This window comes from Trachurus japonicus, chromosome 12 (assembly GCF_045865225.1).
Source record: "Trachurus japonicus isolate A0001 chromosome 12, Traja_1.0".
NCBI lineage: Eukaryota > Metazoa > Chordata > Actinopteri > Carangiformes > Carangidae > Trachurus > Trachurus japonicus.
In genome coordinates, this window is record NC_140918.1 from 9,078,089 (window position 1) to 9,102,131 (window position 24,043).

The following is a 24,043-nucleotide window of genomic DNA, read 5'->3' on the forward strand; positions in this document are numbered from 1 at the left end:
ACCTTTTTATATGCGTTGTATTGATTTAACATGTATTCTCCCTGTCTGATATGAAGTTGTTAGCACCATGAGTGGACGCAGTGGAAAACTCATTGTGCACAATGACAATAAAGATCGATCTATCAAAATAATACATGTGGTTTTCTTTTATCAGTGCTGTCAACAACAACAAAAAACATCAAAAGATCAACACCAACACTGTGCTGGTCTATTTCTCAGCCCAAAGCCTGTTTGGTCCAATTCAAGGTGCAGAACTGAAATGCATCTCAAACAAGCAGCTGAAAATTGCAGGTGTTGGACGTTTTTTTTTACACAGCACTTGTTTCAATCAGCTCTCTGTTGGTTTTGGTCTTCACATGGGATTTGTAGACGATGAGAAAAATGCAGAATATCAACAGATGTGTCTTTCCACAGCTGTCACGAGGCACCTAAGAGGGCGTCAAGTCATTTGTGCATAAACTGCGAATGGATTTCGTCTCCACCCTGCACTTTGGGTTTTTATTTGACATTCCTGCCTCTTGATGACGTCTCACCAAAACTGTTTTTCTGTGTTCGTGAAACTGTTGTTGTTGTGTTTTATGCCTCGAAGAGTTGTTAACTCAGTCCTAGGGCGAGTTTTGCTGACTCACAAATATAGGACAGAATGTGTTTACGTGTTGTTGCGTTGACAGAAACAAAAAAAAAAAGGTGTCGCCAGTCCTGACTTGAATCCAAATGTAGGTCAAATTCTTATCAGGAAAAAATCTACACGATGAGATGCAAATGAAGGCGTTTCCATCCCATCCACTACTGTTATGCAAATATTAGGAGTTGGTTGCATCAGGGTAAACAGTTCTCCAGTTGAGTGCCATTAAGCCTCCGCAGAAGAGGAGAGGAGCGCGCAGCGAGAGAAGCGTTAGTTAAACCTGCAAAAACATGTTGATTTAAATATGACACACATATGTTTGCTCTGTGTTTTCATTTGAGGGACGTCTCACACGGATCTGATGTGTTTTTTTTTTGCCTGATGCAACTTTTGACTCTGGTTTAAATGATGTTCAACTCACAGGCTTCATCTATGTGATGATTTATTCACTCTGTACATTTCTGCCAATATCAAACCCCCCTCACGACTTTTCTGCCTCAGCTTGAGCCGAGCACATAAACATTTTTTTTTGTTTGTTTCAGACTTCCATTATGTCCAGGCTGGTTGACTCAGACACTAAATGAAAAATGCGCATTAATAATCAGGTGGATATAAAACGCTCTCACAGCTCCGAGGCATTTTTTTTAATACAGTCACTTTACTGCTAGTTGTTAGCACCCAATAACATCTGGTACATTTGGTGAAACATCTGCGCCATGTTCACCTCGTTTGTCGGAATACGGACGAATCACAGGAATGTCGGGACGTGACACTGGAATGCGAATTGACCCAAATATCAATGGAGTTTTTTACACACACACACACAGACACACACACACGACGAGTGCGCTTCGGGCTACAGCCTCGTCCAAAGATGGAAATTCCAGCACTCACATCTCACATGCAAATCAGCTGCTATAGCTGCTGCTGAGAGGGTCACAGCAGTCCACAGGTTACAGTTTAACCCCGCTTGTTAAAGCAGTCAGGTAGTGGCAGAGCTGTTAGCCAGCCTGCCCCCTCAACCCCCACCCCCCTCCCACCTACGCCCCCTCCACCCTCTCCACCCATGCTACATTTCCACACTAAAATCCTAACAAGCCTATTGCGATTCAGGAGAGGGCGTTTAATTTGCCCCGGAGCCAACATTTTTTCCAGCATGTGTACACTGTAATGAGATTTCCACTGCATTTCCCCGAGCTTTGAAACCATTCTCTCCACATTTGAATAGCGAGAGAGAAAAACTACTGCAATTCCCCAGAAATAAAACTTTATGGTGAATGACAATAAGTACTGTTGGTTGTCTGTTGGTTGTGCATCACTCTGCTGCTGCTGCTTCTGCTGCTGCTGTCTGGACTCAAGCCTTTGAGAGAAAGACTCAGTAACATAATGCCTTGTTTACTCATTACTGGCCGTCTTCTGCTGAGGAGAAATAATGGGATAAAATGACTCATCCTGCAGCATCGTGGGCAGGGCAGCGTATTGTCATATGTTGTTTATTGGCCTCGTTTGTTCTAGAAACTCTTACTAATTCCTGCGCGCATGCAGTTCGAAGAGGACGTTAAGTAAATGGAACAAATCAATCATGAGTCGTGAAAGACACAGTGGACGGACTGCGACGTCTCGGCGGCTTAAGAGCAAGAAAACACAACAAATTAAACGGCATTAATATGAGAAGTTGCAAATATACCTGCAGATAGTATCGCCCTCACACTGTAGCGGAGCAGCCGCCCATTCATCAAAGTGACGGCAGAAGGAAGGATGCTGCTGGAGGCTTGAAGCTCAGTGTGATAAGAAAAACAAATAATATTGCAGCAAAATGAGAGTAATGAGTTGTCACAGACAGTTACAGAGCTGGAATAGCACTTAGAAGATTAAGGTGTAACTATATTTTTCTATATAACTGTCTTGTCACGACATATTTGTCTCAGGTGGATAGTAAGCAATAATGTTGCAAAAAAAAAAAAAGTTTATCAAAACTCTTTTTGAGAAAACTTGCTAAGTGGATGTTTAAGCCGTTTAAATGAAAATATTAAAGTATTTCTACTGAGCCCCGGAGGAAAAGCTAAGAGGACCATGAGCTGGGATTGTTTAGTCACAAGTTAGACAGGAATAGAGCTGAACAATTAATCACAATGTGATCAAAATTGCAATGCAATATTCAAATGACAGAAGCTGATTTTGTTTGAGATAAGCTCTAGGCAACAAATGATTTTTTTTATAAGATGCAATACAACATGTTTGTTTGGTACAAGACCCAATTGCATATCACAATATCTGCCTATATAATGCAAATATGATGTTTTTGTGTAGCCCCAGAAGGGAATAATGTAAAAGTAGCATTGGTCATGCTCACAAACACCCACATGCCACAATAATACACAGCCTTACAAAGAAAGATGTCATCATGCAGGACATTTGATGCCGAAATGTGATCAGCTCCACAAGATGAAGGGTTAAATCTGATTAGGATTCAATGAAATTATGGTAAATAATCTCATTTAAGATGGAGTGGATAAGGCTATATAATGAAGCAGATAGGGGACGTATAATATTCACATCATATAGTGCCGCAGTGAGACAGACTCTGCATCGTCATTTGCTCTAGACAATTAAACGCGAGAGTGAATAATGAGTAGATAACAAGGAGATGGTTAAAAATACAGTCCGTATTCAAGTGGGATTACGGCTGCCCGCAGTAATATCAGTGTGAAAACATTGCTCCCATTCTCTCTCTCGGCGTCGAGGCCCAGATGTATAAGACCATGAAGCATTGAGTCATGAAGAAAAGGATAGTCTGGGGGCGGCGGATGGAGAAATATTTCGTAAGAGCTGACTCGCTTTCAGAAAAACAGACTCCCCGAGCTGAATTAGTCACACCAATACATCAGTTACAAAACATTAAGAGTCACATTTGAAGCGAGCCCCATCTAAAAAAACCTGACATTACAGTCCTGCATCAGCCTCCTGCGAGCCCCCAGTCCGGGGCCCCATCTGTCATAATCACTCACATATGTTTTGGGAAAGAGCCTGGGGGCCGTCCTCTAACGGCACCCAAACACACCCAGCCTCCCCTGATTAATCCCTCACACACACACACACACACACACACACACACACACACACACATACACACTCACTCTTTGCCATGACACTTCTGATTGGTCTGAGTTGAAGAAACAGCTCTAACCCGCTCCCACACCCCCACTACCATATGCCCCATTCATAAAAATTAACATGTGAGAAAATGCACTGTAATCATGCACACAGACGCAGACAGTGTTGATTTCTCACAGGGGTCGACTTGTGTGTTGCTGTTGTTGTGCAAACTAAGTGACGGAGTTTTAATCCTGAAGCTTCTCGTCGTACCGTACGACTCCGCCGGCTCCTTCGGTGACACCTGCTGCCTGTTAATTGGAAGAGGTTGAGTGTTTTGTGGAGACGCTGCTGTTCTCTCACCTCTGCTCTCCTCTCGGTGACACACCCTCTCCCCTCCTCCGGCTCGGCGGCTGCTCGTGTCACCTGCTGCTGCTGCTGCTGCTGCGGCGGCCGACTGTCATCGACTTGTTAGCTCCCCCGCCGGGCGCCCATTTGGAGGCGACACATGGACGTCACGACGGTGGAGGCTGGAGACGCGTTAGCAATTTAGAAAACCCTGGAAGGAGGTAGATGAGTATCAGTAAAGGTGCGAGCTGTGATTTGCACTTGTTTTATTTCTTGGCCGTTGATCCTCCTTAAATCTGCTGTGTGAAATCTATCCAGGCTGGTTTTGACACACTCATAAGGATTCAACTCAACTCAGCTTTCAGTTCCAGTGCATCTGGACGACTGACACTCAAGTTTCAAAGTAATAAACTTCTCTAGTTGAGCTTTGACCTTCTGCACTTCCTGTAGCTCTGTGAACGCTGATGGCGCAATGAGGAGTTTCTGAAAACATTTCAGGTGCATACATTCAGCTTTTTACCATGAAATAAAGTGTCTCGAGGCTTTTCTTTCCAAGCAGTTTGTGTCTCAAAATAAATTAACCAAAGAGCTGCAGTCGTAAATGCAGAGTTTAACTGGACAACAGCTGCTGGCAAAGACAACAAGGTCAGTAACATTATCCAAGACCTAATCAGAGGCTGTGGGCGTCGACATCAGGTTTTCTTGAGGGGAGAAAACAAATTTTGAGTTTTTTCTTGCAAATCTTTGACTTAATAACATGTACAATATCAGACTTTTTTTTCTCATACATTTTTAACTTGCTTGTTTGTTTGCTTTTTTAACCTCTTCCACTTCACCCGAAATTAATAATTCACCATTCATCATTTTCTACTCACCGTCATGCCAAGGAAGGGTTCGGAGAACTTTCGGAGTTATCAAAACGCCTTTTCATATAATGGCGGCAGATAGAGCTCACTTTTGAATGGTCCAAAACACACACTATGAAACATCCAGATACCTCCATACTGCTCGTCCGTACTGACCCAAGTGTCCTGAAGCCGCCACATGAAAAAGTTGTTCGGAAAAAATGTATTTGACCTCTGTTTTTATCCTTGTTGTAGCAGTAGCTCTCAGTGGCTCTGTTGATGTTTGTGCGCATGCCCGAGATTTGCTTCAAGATGTTCGTTTGTCGTTGTAAACCATTGGATGTATGATGTAAACACGGAAGAACATCTCGCAGCAAATCTGCCAAATCCATCGCCATTATATGAACATCAACAGAGCCACTGGGAGCTACTGCTACAACGAGGCTAAAAACAGAGATCAAATTAATTTTGTCCAAACAACTTCTTCATGTGGCGGCTTCAGGACACTTGGGTCAGTACGGACGAGCAGTATGGAGGTATTTGGATGTTTCATAGTGTGTGTTTTGGACGATTCAAAAGTGAACTCTAGCCACCGCCATTATATGAAAATGCGTTTCCAGCCGGACCCCCCCCCCGGAAGTCCAAAAGCGTTTTGATGACTCAGAAAGTTCTCCAAACCCTTCCTTGGCATGACGGTGAGTAGAAAATTGGTGAATTATCGATTGTGGGTGAAGTATCCCTTTAAAAGACCCTAATATATCAATGTACAGACTTATTTTTTCATCTAGTTTATGTCAGTGATGTTGCTGTGTTCAGGTCTCAGCAGTAACCGTGTGAGTACAGTATAATTATTACTACTAAAACTGAAGCCTCTATTGTTTCGGTATAAATATACAGGTATTCCTGACTCCTGCTTTCACCCATTACACTGTACTGTAGCTCTGATTACCTAACCTGCCTGTGGGTGTGCGACGGCGTCAGTGGTTTTAAATGTATAGTTGCTGGGGAGTTTCAATAATTCACTTGGCCCTATGTGTCAGAGTTGTGTTGTGAGCGGGGAGGACTCGTGGGCGTAAATATTTGATGTCCTCCTTTCTATCTGTGAGCCGGTGCGAAGCTGATGGATAACCCCTGATGTTTGTGTGTGTCAGTGTTATTCATCAAACTAATGTGGGAGTCAGAGAGAAAGACGCAGAGACTCATCCAGGCCGTCTCGGGTCAGACAAGTTTTTCTTGCATTTTTGTTTTGTTTGTTTTCTTTTTTTTTTTTTACTTGAGCAGTAAGTAATCAATTCCCCACAGATAAATCATGAATAATTTATCGAAAACCTTTCCTCTCACCTGTAAGGGTTTATCTGTCACTCAGGAGAAGCTACACAGCTTGTAAATGGAAACAATGGGAACAAAAACAACAAATAATACATAGGATTAAACTTTAATGAAACCAAGCACGTGAAGCAACACCGGCGAAAAACCAGAAGCTGTCAGTTCAGGATCAGGATCAGGGGGAAGTTTGGGCTCTGTTTCATTGCCTCCGCATTAAAAGGTAGTTTAACGATCGATGCAACACAAATCTGCTCTTCTGCTCTTCTCCAGCCAGCGCTCTGTGTGGGGTGTTACTCCGGCTACGGCTCTGCAAAGCCCTCGGTATCAGATGATATGAGGGTCGTATTTCGCTCTGACAGGCGTGAACTCCCGATGTGGTCCGCTGTGACCCAGGGCAGCTCCCGTCTGCTAGCCCAGTTTAGGTTTCAAACATGAGGGAAGAGGAGGGGAGGGCGCCGGGCGGTGGGGATCCTCTCTTGAACTTATGAGGAAAAAGAGCCACTGGGAGTAAAAGTCGCACGTTTTATCTCTGTACACACACATCTTCTCCTCATGAGTGCTGCTGCTGCTGGTGGTGGTGGTGGTGGTGGAGCTTCCCCCCCTGAAATCATTAAGATTTTCATGGAAATTTCCAGTACAACAGTGTAAAATCACAACGTTTTGTCACATTACCTCCACACACGCACACACACACACTTTCACACTCCAGCCTGTGATCTGCTGGTGTTGTAGCACTGTTGAGTGTCAATACCAGAACTGACTGAGGCTTCTTATAAGCACACATCTTCTTCTTCTTCTTCTTTCCCCTCAGGATGTGTGTGGTTGGAAAGTGTTGATGATGACTGTTTAGGTTTTTTTTTTCTCCTCCAAAATGTTTTCATTTCCCAATTTAAGCTTAAAGATGCTAATCAGGGCAGCTCCCCGGGAACGAGGTCACACACACTTCACTCCAGATGAGTGTGTATATGTAGTACGAGCCACTGGGAGAAAGGCAGAGGACACGAGATGTGTGTGTAGAGGACATGAAAAAACAGCCTGTTCCAAAAACCTTAATGTGAGTATTAGACAAAGTCTGCTGGTTTCCTGCTCTGGTCTGGCTGCGATGTTTCATGCAGAAGAGAAAATCCTCCCAGCTGGAGCTCGAAATCCTCCTTCCTGCCCGTGTCCACCGCCCGACTGTCTGTCTGTCTGTCTGTCTGTCTGTCTGTCTGTCTGTCTGTCTGTCTGTCTGTCAGCAAAACAACTACGTGACTGGACGAACGTAATCAGGGAAATCAGTGCGTTTCAGCCATATAGGCCACTGATGAATCATAGGAATGGATAATAGAGTCTGATTGTGGTCGGCAAGGAATGACTTTCTATTAAGTTCCCTTATGGCTCGTATTAAATCTCTGGCTGGATGTTGCTCTTGAGTTTGACATTGTCCCTTATTTTCAGCAGCTTTTTCCCTGAGCTCCATCCTCCATCCTCCTCCTCCTCCTCCTCCTTCTCCTCCTCCTCCTCCAGTATGTGACTCAAATAAACAACAAACAGAGACAATGATTTTCTTGTCCAGCCTCCTCCTCCCTTGGCCACACACAGTTTGACCCGTCTGACCACTTCTTCTCCCCAGATTGCATAAAAAAAAAAAGAAGTTGGCAAGTAAAATGTTATCAGGATCAACAGGACCGCGGCCAAAACTGTCAAAGTACAACAAGAGGCCTAAGAGAAACAAAAGCCAAACAAAAAAAATCTGATTTTCATCTCATGAAAAGTCTAAACTGGGAGCTGTCTCTCTGTTAATGCAGGTTTCGAGTCCGAGGCTCCTTTTTTACTTCAAAACACATCAGAGCGTCTGGCTGAGACTCGCTGCTGCCTCGGTAAATACAGTCCGCATCGCTGCAAATGAGACCATTACGATATTTCCTGCAAAAAGAAACACATACCTCCGCAATCACCGTAGATGTCAACATCGGCTCCCACAGACTCGACGGTGTGGAGATCACTGACGGCCTTCTCTGCAATATAAAAGAGAAAAAAATGTTTCCATTAGATGCAGAACCGGGATCAGTCTTTGTGGAACTGATCGATCTCTTTTCATCAGTGAGTCTCTCAGCCTTTCCTTTTACGTTTTGACTGTCAGCAGCCGAGCCGAGGCAGCAGCAGCAGCAGCAGCACAGACAGCAGGAGCGTCTGAAAACATCAGGAGCTTTTTGTACTAAAGTAAAACTCCACTTTTGGCTTCCTCATAAAAAGCACTGCAGGTATTTTGTTCTTCGTTTTGAGTTGTTGTGTCCTCATCAGGATAAACAGGAACATGAGAGTGATTACAGTCGCATGAATGATTATTTGGTCTGGAAAACTGAAACTCAACAACAACCACAACCAAAGCATCCTAAGTTAAACTGTCAAGATGGTTAGGGCAATATTGTAACGAACGACAGACGGCAAGTATTGACCTTTCATTATGTTAAAGGGATAGTTCAAGATTTTGGCAAATTGGCCCATTGCCATAATCCCTATAGGAGTAGGTTCGATACCTTTAATTGTCAGTGCAAGCTATTTTTAGAACGGCGGAGCAGAGCCGCAAGCTGCTCAGACCTACGCTACGGAGGCTAATGGGATTTCTTGGTTTCCCTCATCCAACTCATCAAATACACAATCCAACAACTCCAAAACGCTCTGGTGGACAAGTTGTGACCTGCACATTCACCACACTATAAGATAATAACAGAACGTTACCAGACAGAGTTGTTTTAGAGGTCCATGAGAGCGTTTTGGAGTTGTTGGATTGTGTATTTGATGAGGGAAACCAAGAAATCCCATCAGCCTCCGTAGCTTAGCTCTGAGCAGCTCGCGGCTCCGCTCCGCTGTTCTGAAAACAGCTTGCACCGACAATTAAAGGTAACGAACCTACTCCTAAAACTATAGGGATTATGGCAATGGGCCAATTTGCCAAAATCTTGAACTATCCCTTTACAGTAACTGCAGATATGAATTAAAGGTTTTAGTATTAGTACTAGAATACTACTTACAATAATAATTGTGTTGATCAGTCTTTCTGCTTGATTGCATAAATAAAAGTGATCTAAGATAAACAGACAAACTTTATCTTTACATTGCAGTTGCAAAAAGGTGATGTATCGCAAAAGGATACCAAAGCAACAGAATATCACAAAATGTTTAAAATTGCAATAATATTGTGTCATGAGTAATGGTAATAATATCATATTGTGGGTCCTAGTCACAAAAACAACTAATTATACACTGTCGCCCATAAAGTTGGAATAATTTTGTTTCCAGACTCTTTTTATTTCCACTTATACACATCAGTAATCACCTTTGACGAGATGCAGTGATTACATACTGAGTCCCAGTTACCAGTTCTGATAAGATACACATTTTATTTTATCTATCAAGATTAAATCACATTGTCACAGTCATTAAAAAAAATATATTTTATTCAAACTTAATGGGCAACAGTGTATGTTAAAGTTTAATGTTTTACTCTGCACTACCCTTATGTGCAGTAACCTAATTATGACACTGCCATGATTCAACCTGTGCATAATTCATGTTATAAGTATTAATTATGAATATATGTGTAGAGTATATCTGAATTTTTGAATATGGGAGGTTATGTTTTTCTTTTTTCTTTAGTATTATCGTTGTTTATTTTGAATGGAGCTATGTAAGAAAACAAGTTCCCTCTCTGGATTAATAAAGCACTTGTGATTCTGACGCCCACTCATTATTAGGAAATTACAGAAGCATGACCCTGCGAGGAGTGTGAATGTTTTTGTTTTTAGTGTGTCTTTGTTGTTTGAAAGAGGGAGGAAGAGATTTCTTGCTTCTTGACACCCCATTAAGTTTTAACTTTGTGTTTACTCTCATTTCACGAGGCCCATGCGAGATAGCGCAGTCTAATTAAGCATTGCTAATTCATCATTTAAGACAAAAACTCCCCCCAGCCCCCCCAACACAAACAAGCACTTGTACACTTGGCTTCATTGAGTCTCACAGACTTGGAAGTTTTACTTATGTGTTGTTTGATTTTTCTTTTTTCCCCCCCAGTGGTCCTGTGAGTAGCTGCTGCCTCACATGTCGATCACATGTGTCCGACCTTCAGCTCTGACGCAGTTTTTTCACTTTCATGCACAAAAAGCAAGTTGTTTCTGAATGTCAGTGAACGTCAGCAGAAACAGCACCGAGTATCCCAGTGTACTGGAAGTGAGGCAGGTTTACAAGGTTGGAAAAAAAGAAGGGACAAGGAATAAAAAAAAGTGGCAAAATTTGTGAAGCATCTCTGCTTATTATTTTGTTAACAGAAAATATCTTTCTGTCAAAACGTCTGGAACATGTTTAATAAAAACATCTGTTCAGTCACAGAGCTGGATGTATCTGCAAAACATTCACTGACATATTTAATTTGTTTTCCCACACAATATCCACTCTAGGAATAACATTGACTCATAGCAACTAAAGGTTGATTAATGTTGTCATGGTTACGTTAAGAGACACTTGCAGGTTTAGGTTCATCTCAGCCACAAGTTCACTATAGTAAAATGATGCTGAATAATATTTTATATAACATTTCTTTATGTGCATTATGTTGCACTAATGCTTATTGATTGCACCTTATGTTGTTTATTTGTTCATTTATCCATTTTATCTTTTTTTTTTAATATATTCTGTTGGTTTCATTAAAGTTTTGCCAAATCATTTTTTGTTGTTTTTCTCTCTCCCCCGACATGTTTTTACCCTATTAATCATCAACTATTCAATATAATGCTTCATAATAAGAATATCTGAGATAATTACAGACTTGTTCTTTAGGAGATGTCAGTGGTTCATACAATCATTTATAAAGTGTACATGAATAATTAAGTATTTAGTTAAGTCATTTATACTTCACTCACACATACAATGATTTAGACATGTATTAATGGTCAGTGAGTGTGTTAATACATGGTTTATTATAGATGAGCTTATGAATCAAGGGTTAAAAATGTATAACTGTTTATAATTTATATACCAATTTGTTTATCTATTTGTTTATTTGAAAAGGACAGAGAATGAGAGGCATCAGTATAAATAGCAGTTATCATGATTGCTAATTCCCATCCAATTAGTAAGAGTGTAGGAATAATGGTTCACAAATCAAGTATTCACTAATGCTTAACAGTGTGTGGTAAACACAAAACGCATTTGGCAAAAACAAATTTGTAACATTTACATATGATTTGTAGGAAAAGGGCTTTGAGATGTAAACACATGTAAATAATGAGTACATTTCATAAGCCAGTAGGAAAAAAACAACCTCAAGCTCAGACTCATTGTTCTCATGAAAAGATCAGAAACTGTGCTTCGCCGGCAGCCAGCGTGGTCTTAATTCTGTCTGTCATATTTTCCAAAGAAGTTTTCACATATTCTTCCAGCCGCCTGGATTTTTATTAAGTTTTTTTTTCTTCTTTTGTCGTTGCTGAAAGATAAATGGTAGATTACGAGGCCACTGACACTGCACAGAGAAAATCTAAATACAATCAGGCCATGGAAAATATTGCTCTTGTGCTATAGGCTCGCATGAATGTAGCGCTTTAGAGAAGTTAAAGTTGTAAAGTGTCTATGTTAAGAGTCACGCTGTGGCTGTGTTATATAGAGGCCCCGTTTTTTGATTGGTTTAAATGTTTAAAAGCCTCCCACTCAGAGTGAAACCGCTCTCAGGGACAAGGAGTCCAGATGCTTCTCGCTGTTTGATCAACCTACCAGCTTCATCTGGCTTCCAAGGCGGTGGATCAGCTCTTTTTCTAGCGTTTGGCCCTAGAGTGACTGTAACAGCAGCACCGCAGCTGTATAGCTTGACATAATGAGAGCAGTCTGAACCCCTACAGTAAACTGAGGGGGGGTGGGGGGGGTCTCCCCTCTCCCCTCTCCCCTCATTATGTTTCCTGCCGCCGCTGCAACAAGCTCATGAAGTTTGAAAGAGTCGATGTTTTAAACGCGACGCATGTGTAATAACGACTTGCCTTTATTTTCCCGGTGTCCTATACGTACAGGAAGACACAGTGATTGAACGTTGCTGCTGTCTCCACTCTGTTGTTGGCGGACAGGGGCGGCGTGGTGATTTAGGGGCCCTCCGCTGTGCTCGGGGCTTTAGGAAATTGATTGGAGGGGCCGAAGCCTACCGGTGGCACTTCATATATCAACCACATCCTCCTGACAGAAAATCACATGGGTTTAGGTTCAGACTCCTCTCTAGACGACGTTTAAAGGATGATCAACATTTTATTATACATCTTCATACACTCCTGTGTATCATCTCTTACACGTTCATTTAGATAATGATTTTTTTTTTTTTGGGGGGGGGACTTTAATCTTGTCTAAACTTATGCCAGACATATTTTTCACCTAAAATTTGAAGAGGCTTTATACATCACTGTGAATGTAACACCTATTATGAGATATGAGCTGCCCAATTTCAGTTAAAAAAATCACTATGGGTCATGTTTCACAAAGACATTATCAGTCAGAAGCTGACAGACAAGAGCTCAAGGCTCATATAGGAGGTGTTATCTCTGTGTTAACACATTCTCAGATTGTGAATGGAGCCAAGATAGAGATTTAAAAAAAAAACACAGACATACACACGTGATTCATAAACCGAGCACGGATACATGACTGCTGCTGTCGGTGTGTGCTTGATTCAAACAGTTGATAGAAGATATCTTTAGAGAAGACTGTCAGGAAGGGAAGATGACAAAGGACAGATAATGAGCGAGTGGGACAGGAAATGTTCATTCCAATGTCAAACAAAAGGAGAAAATCCCACTGGAAATTAGTTTCATTGGACAAATCACTTTAAATCACATTGTTTGAAGTAGTGGTGTAATTCTATATGATGAAACGGCTGCAGATTAAACAGGAGCCAGCAGAACTCCTTAATCTTGTTGACTGATGCCCTGTAGACCGTAGATACCTGCTTTAACCAATCATGGGCTTACATGGTCTTTGGTTTTCCCCACATGTTGATGCACAGAGCCCTATCAGACTGATAGAGAGAGTTTGGAGGATGGTGTCTCTTTCATTTGACTTTCCAAAACCAAAAACACTAAAGTAAAAGTCTGAGGAAACACCTTCTGTAGGAGGTCAACATAAACACTAACAATGTGCAAAATACAATAATATACCTCGTTGTTAAATTATGTTTTATGCCTATTTGCACGAGTATTGCATTGTTCCTTTTGCACTAGGAGAGTATATGTATTTCTATTGTTTTAGACATTATTGGATATATGGTCTAACACCCACGAGTCCTTCGCCCATATACTTCCACATCTGGGATGATTGCAGCTGTGTTGACTGACAGCTGTAGTATTTTCTGGCTACTGTCTGTATACCAAACTATAGACTAACAAACAGTTATCCTGTAGCCAAGTTGATGCTACAATATATTTCTGTGCATTTCATTTGCTAATCACACCGATCGACCTCTGTGTTTCAGGTCTGGAAGATAAAAATCTAAGCAAGGTTTTGTTAGCTCGTCAGCTCTTAAATTGGCCATCAAGTTCATTTGTAAGAGCTCTCTCAGGCACCTCTCGTTTCAAAATGAGAGACCCACACAGTGTTTTCATGGCTTAATTAGGTACTTCCTGCTAAAAAGCAGACAAAATGAAACGACTGCCTTGAAATGAGAAACCTGCCTCTGTGTAGCCTATTTTGGTCCGAAATAATAGACCAATTTGTTTGAAAAAATTACTGAAAAAAATATCCATTTGGGAACGGTGAAGGTTAGCAAACAATCAATTTGCGCTCCCGTCAGTCTGAGGGGTCAAAATCCAAATCTGTGGATGAATATATCCCAAATTATTGTCTGAACGTCAAGGTTATACTTCAGACTGCATGTGGCTCGGGCTAATGAAAACTATGTTTGTGCATTCTCACCACACCGTCTGCCCTTTTCGGTTCAAGCCCTGGGAGAGCGCAGCGGAAATGGATGAATGGATTACATGATCTGAATCAAAGCAGAGACAGAGCGAGACAGGGACAGAGAGAGAGAGAGAGTAGGGAGAGAGAGAGAGATGACAAGGTGAGAGAGGAGGGATGGTGAGAAATAAGAAGGAAGGAAATGTGAGGTGAGAAAGAGAGAAAGTGAACCTATGTAATCCCTCAGCTCGGCTGGGCGTTGTTGCCGAGTTGAATTCTCCTCTGGCCGGGGCCGTGGCATCCAAGAAGGATCATGCCATAAAAATGATACACAGTGGGGACTTTGGCCATGGCCAGGGGAATATACATTATACATACCCCTGCTTTCATTATGACTCAGACTGCACACAGCAGAGTCCTCTTCTCATCTACCTCCCCTTTATTGCCTCCATTTCTCACACGGAGAATTCATTAGAAATTGACTGCGTGACAAGTGTGCGGAGCTTAAACCACTTAATGGATGCAGTCAGAAGATAATAGACATTGCTCTTTGTGTGTGTATACTGTATGCATGTGTGTGGGGCAGTTGGGAGTGTCCTTACATGTGTGTTTTCCAGTGTTGACTCTTTTGTCTGCAACAGATTACGCGAGTTTGTCTTCTTTGTTTCACACATTAACACCCAACACTTCCTTGTTTAAAGTTGACTTTCTCCGCAAACAAGCTGAAGGTGCTTCACCTGCCTGTAATGGAAATATGGACAGATAAGAACAGTTTCTCACACATACACACACACACCTACACACACACACCTTATCACAAGGCTTCCAGGTAACTGTGTGCTCATCGTGTTTCCCCCCACAGTAGAAACACTGATCTTTGGTTGCAGATTGCAAGCTGTGTTTACATTGTGCTCTCAGGTTTGAATGGAACGATTGTTGGACAAAGGAAACTCCTCCTCATGCACTAGTTGGCATTAAAGGGGCAGTGGCATGAAAAAACACAATTAAAGCAGGAAACCAGGTAATGGCAGATGACAATCAGACATCTGATGCACCTCAATCTTGAACAATGTCACGATGCCTGGAGATTAAGTGCGAGTCAGTTGCTGCTGGTGAACAATAAACGTACATATTTTATTCTTATTGTCACCTAAAGCAAGAAATAACAGGAAGGCATTAAATCTACTTATATATGACATAACGCCACCAACCAGCAACAAAAGAAAACGTGTCTTTCTGTTTTCATAGACACCTCTCGGGTGAACACTCATAAATCTTTACACGCCGACAGAAAGAAAAATGACTAAGCACTTATTTACAATGTGTTTATTTACTGGGTTGTACCTACTTATACCTATTATAAGCTTACAGGAGCTGTTTGTACATTTTGCAACTGCTACATAGACAATGCTAGTATTACCTGTTGCTTACTTAGCAGTCTCGCCAAGAGCTTCAGCCATGTTTGCGTTTATGAGGTTATTATATGCCATCTGAGAAGCGATATGTCTGCACGCTACAGTGACTCGGTATCGGAAAATGAAAAGACTAGCTGGTTAGCATACTTACTAAAAAACTTTAAATACTGAATTAATCATTTACAACACATTAATACTGATTACCGTAGTATGTAGTTTATAAACACAGTTAAAAATGTTTTACTCATCATTGATAAGCACTAACTATATTTATAAACTACAATGTAATGAGTATTCATGCGTTATGAATGAAGAATTCAGTATTTATTACTGCTTAACTCATGCTTAATAGTGGTTACTTTTTATAAAGTGTTACCATAAATATAAATAAAAGAAGACGAAGAGACTTTGAGAAACGGATTTTGGTGCTGAACTCTTAGCAAAACGGATAAAATAAATAGATTATCTCAGGTATGCTATAAACTTGAGTGAATGTGTACCGGCCGTGGACTGAGACCGAGACCGAGAGTCATGGGGCTGCGAGAACAATGAGACGTCTGGAAGGTGAGCTCACTCCTTAAAAAGACAGGGTGGAGCTGGCGATAGGGATTGCAGATGGATTTAACCCAGACTGACAGGGTTACAACAATGTGGTCAGACTCTGGTATGTCACAGACTCATACACTTGCACAAACATACGAACCTACACAGGCACTCGCTCGGTTACATGGAAGCGGTTAGACGATCCTACTTGAATTGAGCGGGGGCCTCTTTTCAGAGATACTTATCACTGAGAACTCAGCACAGCTAGTTAAACACTCCTCGTTCTGTAGTGCTCGTCCCTTAGAGTAACCAGGGAGAGGAGGAGGAGAGACTGTGTCGTGTTTTCGTAGGCATGCCGCCCAGGCTGACCTCCCTCTGGCATCCAGCCAGGGTGGAGACACTTGACTTAATCCAGCATGATGAAGTGGTGAGGCTATGCAGTCATACTGGACTCCAGCGCTGGGTGGTTCGACAGAGATGACAGAACCTAAACAATCATGAACAATGACGTCTGACTCAGTGGAGCAGGGTCGCTGACTCTTATGGGACAGGACGGGTGTAGGAGGGCATGTCCACGTCTCCTTGGCTTCTACTACAAAGAAACCACTAGAGTATAAACCAAAGAGATTTGGAAAGTAGATTGAGTCGCTCTTTTCTCCTCTATCACAACAGTATGTTTCACATTTATACAATTAAGCCACATACTTGAGCTGCGACAGTGGGGTTTTGTTATCCAGAAATCAGAAAGGTACTCCGGGTTATAAAGGTTAATTACAGCAAATGTGGGTCGGATTTCACCAGACATTGCATTACACAGGCCCAAAACAATCAGGGAGAGTAGGTAAAGAGGGCCAAAAAAGTAATGATACATTAATTAGAAAAGACAACACAGCAATGATGGTAGAAGAATATGTAACTACGGTGTTATACAAGAGAAACTTCTTCATATTGTGAACCACATCCAAAGTAATTGTTACAAACCAGACTATACGCCCCTCACAAAAACATATGAAGTCTGTATAGTTGTGTGCACTGTGAGTAATAAATGTTTGTTGTCTGAATGATCTTAAGTGTTTTCCCAGATGGGAAGAAGTTCAAATAGTCCCTGGGAGGAGTTACTCACTGCAAACAGCTGAGTAGACAAAGCCGGAGCGAGAGCAGATCCATCAACCGAGCTGATCCTTCACCTCAGTGTGGGTTCACAACCCTGCAACCATAATTTACTATGTGCTATATACATTTATGTTTACTCTTGCGTTATAACAGACCGCAGCTTTAAATCATTCTTCAAAAGTTGCGTCGGGGTTTAATAAGTACGACATTGTGAGCAACATATTAGGATCGTATGGCTGTGATGGTGAGACATGGAGTACAAACCAAGAAATCCAGATTGAGTAACAGATCCATATGTTCATACGTGGACGTGGATCAGACACAAACACTCAAGAAAGCAAGGTTTCTGGGAAAACATCCAGAATTGCAATAATGGCTAAGTAAATAGCAGAAATACACTGATCTGATAAACTTTCGAGGATTTAAGTGCATTGATGGAAATAACTGCGTTATAGAATTACGGTGTAACTAACGGTGCTACTTTTTTCAGTTAACGAGTAATAAAAAAAGAAACAATTTCCCCTGTTTTAACGCCGTTACCGTTCTTGACAATAAAATCTGTCATTACTCGCTGTTACATGACTTAAGAAGTCTCGTCACAAAATAATACACCCGTTAAAGTATACGTTATATGCACATTGTTTTTCAGTCCATCAACTAGTCAGAAAAAATCTGTTTATCTGGAACCACTCAGTATTCCTCTGTACACGTCTGACGCAATAGTTACTTTTCTTGGTAATTAGTTACCTTTATAATGTAGTAATTCAGTTATTAACTCAGTTACTTTTTTGGCAAACAAACTAGTAACTACTGTATAACTTTTTTTTTTTAAAGGATCGTGCCCAACACTGATCACCACAGAAACACAGCAGCGTTTTGAGATTTTCCCACTCAAAAAAACAAACAAACAAAAAAACACCACTTCCATCTGGATGAAACTTCGAAACAATAAAAAATGGATGCAGATTCACTTAAATCCCTATGGACGGGCTCTAAATTTTGCTCTGAAGTCATTGCCATACCTCCAAAAAAGTTCTGAAACTTTGAGAGGTGCATTTTATTTCACCCACCACGTTAAAAAAAAAAAAGCCTGCAGCTGCAAGCCAACTGTTTAGTTTTGATTCAAGACTGTTTTCTTCTTTTCATCTAGTCCCAGAAGAAGAAGTGTGCGACAGATGGAGCGACAACAAGGTGCAGCCAGGCCTTGCTCAGCATTTATGTGGGAGATGATAAACAATGGCAATTGGAACCGGCGACCCACGATGAAAAGGTCTGAGCCAAAAATAACAATGAAGCAGCTTTTGACGCCATCAGCCTGAATAGTAAATAGTTCCTGGTACTTTTTTGGTCAAAATGCACCTATTGTGGTTCAGCTTTTTTTTCCCCTTTTTACTCGACAACCCTGCATCAGCAGCAACTCCATGGATTTTTCCCAAACAGCTCAAGCTGGCTTTACAAATTGTTCGGCATAGGCAGAGAAGTGACGCTTGTCCCTCAGCGTCCGTCAGCTCATCACCATTCAGACCGCGCTCTCAGCCCTGTCCACAATGTTTGCATCTGTCTCTTATGGATTCTGTTGCCACACAAATGTTTTTCTCAGTGGGAATCTGTGATGATGGATGGTGCAACTTCAGTCGTGGTCATTAATATAGAGGTTTTTTTTGTTTCTTTTGTTTTGTTTTAATTCCTCAGCTGCTCCCAGACAGTATGTGTGTGTGTGTGTGTGTCAGTGTGTGTTGCAGAGGTAAAACAAATCACGGCAATATGAAGAAAGCTGTGGTGAAAAGAAAAAAATCAATTGAACATCAACAAACAGCGTCATATGTGCTTGTGATATATCATCAGGCATATGAATGTGTTGTGATCACACCAAACCTCCACCTCCACCACTTCCACCACCACCAGTCAACAACACTCAAGTACAACCACCATGTGATTTATGAGGCCGGTGCTGGACGCTGCTCTGCAGGGTAATGCATTAAGCTCTTATCTGCCTCTCCTGTAGAAGGCAGCCCTCATATCATTTAGGAGAGGAGAACAGCCTTATAAACCACCACTACTAGAGATTCATACACCCACAGACCCGCAGAGAGAGAGAGAGAGAGGAGGAATCCAACAAAAAATACTTTCTTATTGATGGGAAGTCCATTTGGCTGGGAAGTACGGTACAGTAGGTGGGAAGTGAACGGCTTTTGAAAAGCGTGTGAAATGTGAAATGTAGAGTGAGGTCAGCGAACAGAGGGTGAGTTATTAGGGGAGAAATAAAAACACACACAGGTCTTTGAAGGAGATAAGATATGAAAGGTTATTGAAACTTTAAAAAGGTGGAGAAAAAAAAAAACTTGCCATATCTGCAGAGGGGAATCTTTGGAGATGCTTTGTGTCTTCAAAGACATATAGCAAAAACATAACCTGTTAAGTCTGATTCAATCTAACAAGCTCAAACATAATCCCTTCACTTTGGTCTTCCCAGAGCGAGGTGTTGGCTGAATACTAATGGAGCGGAAAAGGACACACATTAATGTTCTCTGAACATCTTACTATCAGTAAACAAGCTGAGCTTTACAATGGAGGTTATGTTGTGAGTTATACAAAGACCGACACAGGCAAAAAAAAAAAAAAAAACATGTCAGAAAAGATGCTACAGGTTTTTACGCTTTTCATGTCTGCAGCTGCTGCTTCTTGGTGAAACACATAAGGAGATACAAAAGCTCAGCAAAGCCAGTATTTGATGCTGCTGTGACAGTCAGAAGCCAACAGTTGGTCCAAAGAATTTATTTCCATTTATTTCCTCTCCAGTGATGACAAAGTAAGGGAGGTGATGAACCCTAGAGAGATATGGCTCCAGTTTAAGCCTTTACAGTAGTTTTAATTTTGTTCACTCTCACAGGTTTTCATCATGACGCTTTTGGACTGTCTGTCCACTGTCCATTAACTACTTTTGTCGCAGTTACTATAATAAGGGTTAGGGAAAATTGGGTTATACTGTAGTAATAACAATTTTATATTCAACTTGGTAATTATTAATTTTGTTGAACGATTGTGGATTACAAAAACAGCAAACTGCTTTAACTAAGCTAAACTCTCACATGGGAATCAAACACGGTTCTTCCGTGTCACATTCCTGTTTAACTGACCCATCCATTCGCCCCAACCTCCTCCTAACATCACACAATTCATTGCAACTGAAGTGAATTGAAGTGAACTGAATGCAACAAAACCACACTTACATCATAATTACCTCAACTATTAGACGCCACCTAACAACAAAACATGTTGCAGCTGGTGGAGACCAAAACAGAGGATGGACTTAATAGTGAAATGAATGATTACGTTGCTTAGTAACTGCAGAGTGTGTAAGACATGAAGAACTAAAGTTCACAGGAACATTACAAGGTGCGTTTAGTTTGTGGTTCTTCAAGCGAGTGAAACTGTCATGTCATCTATAGCCGTGTTTCCACTGCAGGAGCTTTGGGGTAATTTTACGGGGCCAGCCCCGTTGGTGCGTGTTTCCACTGCAGGAACCTCCCCCACAGGGCCATTTACAGGAACTTTTACGGGGGCCAACGGAGTACCTACTCCAGGGTAGGTACTCCGTTCGGCCCTGAAAAGCTCCTGGGTGGGGCTCGAGGTTAACCCGGCACTGATTGGCTAAAGCTAGAGCAGGCTCTGATGCTACCAGAAACCACCAAAACAACGGGCATTTTTAAAAAGGGGAGCAGAAGGGGAGCATTAGCCTAGCAGACACCGCTGTAAACAGCAGGAAGATGTACACAAATGGACCGACGGTGAGGTGCAGACATTGATTGCAGTCTACAGCACCGAGGAGATTCAGAGGGGGTTTGAGTCATCGCGGCGAAATGAAAATATCAGCGCACCTCGACACACTGGGGATCCATCACGCCGCAAAACAATGCCGTGAAACTTATGACGTCGCCGCGGGGTCCGACTCTGCAGTGGAAACACGGCCAGTGAGAGGGCCGAGTGAGAGGACGGTTCCTGTAGAAGTTCCTACCCCCTCCCTTTACCAGGAACTCCTGCAGTGGAAACACGGCTTATGTGGTATTTTGTGCCTAATGCTGTATTTTTTATAGGCTCTGGTTAATACAGAGACTAAACATGACCTGCAGGACAAAGATGCAGACAAATGAAAACTTTATAGATATGTCTGCTTTAACTCACCTTAAAGGAATAGTTCAACATTTTGGCAAATTGGCCCATTGCCATAATCCCTATGTCCAAAACAACTTTGTCTGGTAACGTTCTGTTATTATCTCATAGCGTGGTGAATGTGCAGGTCACAACTTGTCCACGTGAGTTTGATGAGGGAAACCAAGAAATCCCATGAGCCTCCATAGCATAGCTGTGAGCAGCTCGCGGCTCTGCTCTGCCGTTCTAAAAATAGCTTGCACCGACAAGTAAAAGTAACAAACCTACTGCTATGGCTATAGCGATTATGGCAATGGGCCAATTTGCCAAAATGTTGAACTATCCCTTTAAGTATTAACTTATGCTCAAAACTAAGGCTACTACGTTAGAGGTCAGATGACACAGCTACACATAACTCTCACATACATCTGGTTTGTTGTATTAAGATCGATGATTGATTCCCAACAGCAAAAGCTTTGCACTGCAAAACATCTCACTTGTGAGTGGCTATTCTTACACTGATCGTACACACTGTGCAGATGTCAGGGAGACTCACAGCTTTTTTCTTCAGCGTTCAGGGACTTACGAAGGTGACTGAAGTCAGATGCTTATAGTCTTTTTTTAGTCCCTGAACAAACTTCTTCTGCTGTCGTCTTCTAGCTCGAAGGAAACATCAAATATATAGTCGTACGGCTCAGAGAGAAGCCAGCAGCAAGAGCCACCACCTGCAGATGGGGATAATTGTATCCAAAATGGGATAGTGATATCATACTGGAAATAAATGCTTTAAATGTGGCGTTATTCTTTATCAGTTTGTATAGCTTTCCTCTCCAGTCTCCAGTGCTGTATTGAAGTGGATGTGCAAGAGACAGGAGGTAAATGGAGGTTTCCCACATTCATCTTTGTCAAGCGCCGCCCCTCCTTCATTTCCTGTCTCCATGTCTCTTCCCTCTCCTTAATTCTCCCTCTCACCCCGGTGCCTTTTTCTGGTCACCAAAACTACGTAGCAACATACTTAATGGTTAGTTCATCCACATTCCTCACACAGATAAAACCCATAATTAGAGTCGTCTGAGTTCCTCTAAATTCCCCCTTGTCTGTCTGTCCCTCAGGTGCAGGAGAGTATGGAGCTTGATCTGCTGATCCGAGGGCCCCAGCAGGTCTGGAGTGGCGTTTCCCTAGTGCTGACCCGATTGTGTTGTGGGCCTGGAAATGGAGCAGATGTCTCCAGATGGTTGACCGTACACCGTATACTCTTCAGCTCCGTCTGGGTAAACACAGACAGAGCAGATGCGCAAAGAAGCATGAGGTGTAATTGAAGTAAATCCAGGCTGAAGCGGGAGAGTCTCGTGGCAGACATACAGTACAGTATAGAGAGCGGGCAAGACGCTACATGAACTTCTACAAGTGGTGCATCGTTTTATGAAATCTAAATGATCTGGAGGACCAAAGAACGAAGTGGAAATCCTCTCTTTGTTCTCAGAATTTTAATTATAACATGAGATATAACTAATTATGAACCGTACCTGGACATTTCATCACCAAAGTCGACATTTTGGTGTCCTTAGTCACACGCCTTCAAAAGTAAAGAAATAATTAATAAAAAAGAAAAAACATTATCCCTGTTGGTTGGTGTGTTCAAGGACACTGTGACATCTGAGACTTGGCAAAGCAGGCTGCAGAAAAGTACTTCATGGATGAGTGAAAATGGATAATGAAAATTTGACCGTGTTATCATGAAGAGTGACTCAGGATAGAATTCAGTTGAGCAAAAAATAAATAAAAAAATCTGTGTTTAGATTTGATTTATCTGTGTACTTGCTTAACACCATTGAAAAAAGACATTTAAGTTGTGGCTATTTCTCTGCAGTAACAGCGACTCTTGGCTGAAGTGTAATTTGATTCAACAGCTGTGCTGAGAGTTTTTAAGGTCATTTCTAGAAGTTAACTAGCTGGGTTATAACGCTGTTAGCCACTCTGAACAGCCATTATTTCCATCCTGATGTTAATTCTTATGCCTAAACATTTATATTAGCCCATCCCAAGTCCCAAGTGATATGATTACTATAATCCTTGTATTAAACACTATGGAAATCCTGAACAAATACATGAATGCCACATGAATCTCTTTAGTGCTTATCTAATTGTGCTAACTGCTTCCAAAAATCTATTCTTTTTCTTTGACGCTCTTAGATAGTGGTTTCCCCGTGGCTGCACATCCATCTGCAGTGAAGAACTGATTTCCAGAAATCCTGATTATTTTATGCAGGTATAAAACTTTAAACTTTATTAATAAATTACGTGGCAGAGCCGATATCAGATCAAGTATCTTAAAAAGTATCAGAGACTTCCAAAAACAATGTCTACTGTGAATCATTACTTCAAGCTCTATGTCCAAAAAATAAGCTCAGTGGTTGTTTATATTTTTTTCTGGCATGAAGTTCAACTTCAATCACAGAAATCAAAATAATTTAACCCACAGAGACGGTACTTTATTCCAAAATAAATACACATTCAACGCTGCAGCTTAAGGGCCGATCACTGTGCAGAGGTTCCCTTTTGTTTGCAAGTGGTGCAAGGCGTTCAGATGCTTAGAAGAGCGGCGTTCAGGGATTTTGACTGTGGCCTTTAATGTGTGCGCACCCAGTGTGGTGACTCATGCTCACATGATTCAGCTATGCCTG

At 41.7% G+C, this 24,043-nt stretch overlaps 1 long non-coding RNA gene across 1 annotated transcript in view; it reads right to left on the minus strand.

Annotated features, from left to right (window-relative positions):
- Nucleotides 1-3,997: 3,997 nt before the first annotated feature.
- The window catches only part of LOC146977081 (uncharacterized), a 47,604-nt gene continuing 27,558 nt past the window's right edge, over nucleotides 3,998-24,043 (minus strand). Inside the window, exons 2-3 of the long non-coding RNA XR_015037197.1 lie at nucleotides 8,163-8,232; nucleotides 3,998-4,277 (exon numbers count right to left, since the gene is read on the minus strand). This is a non-coding gene — a long non-coding RNA (uncharacterized LOC146977081). The remainder of the gene's footprint in view (nucleotides 4,278-8,162; nucleotides 8,233-24,043) is intronic.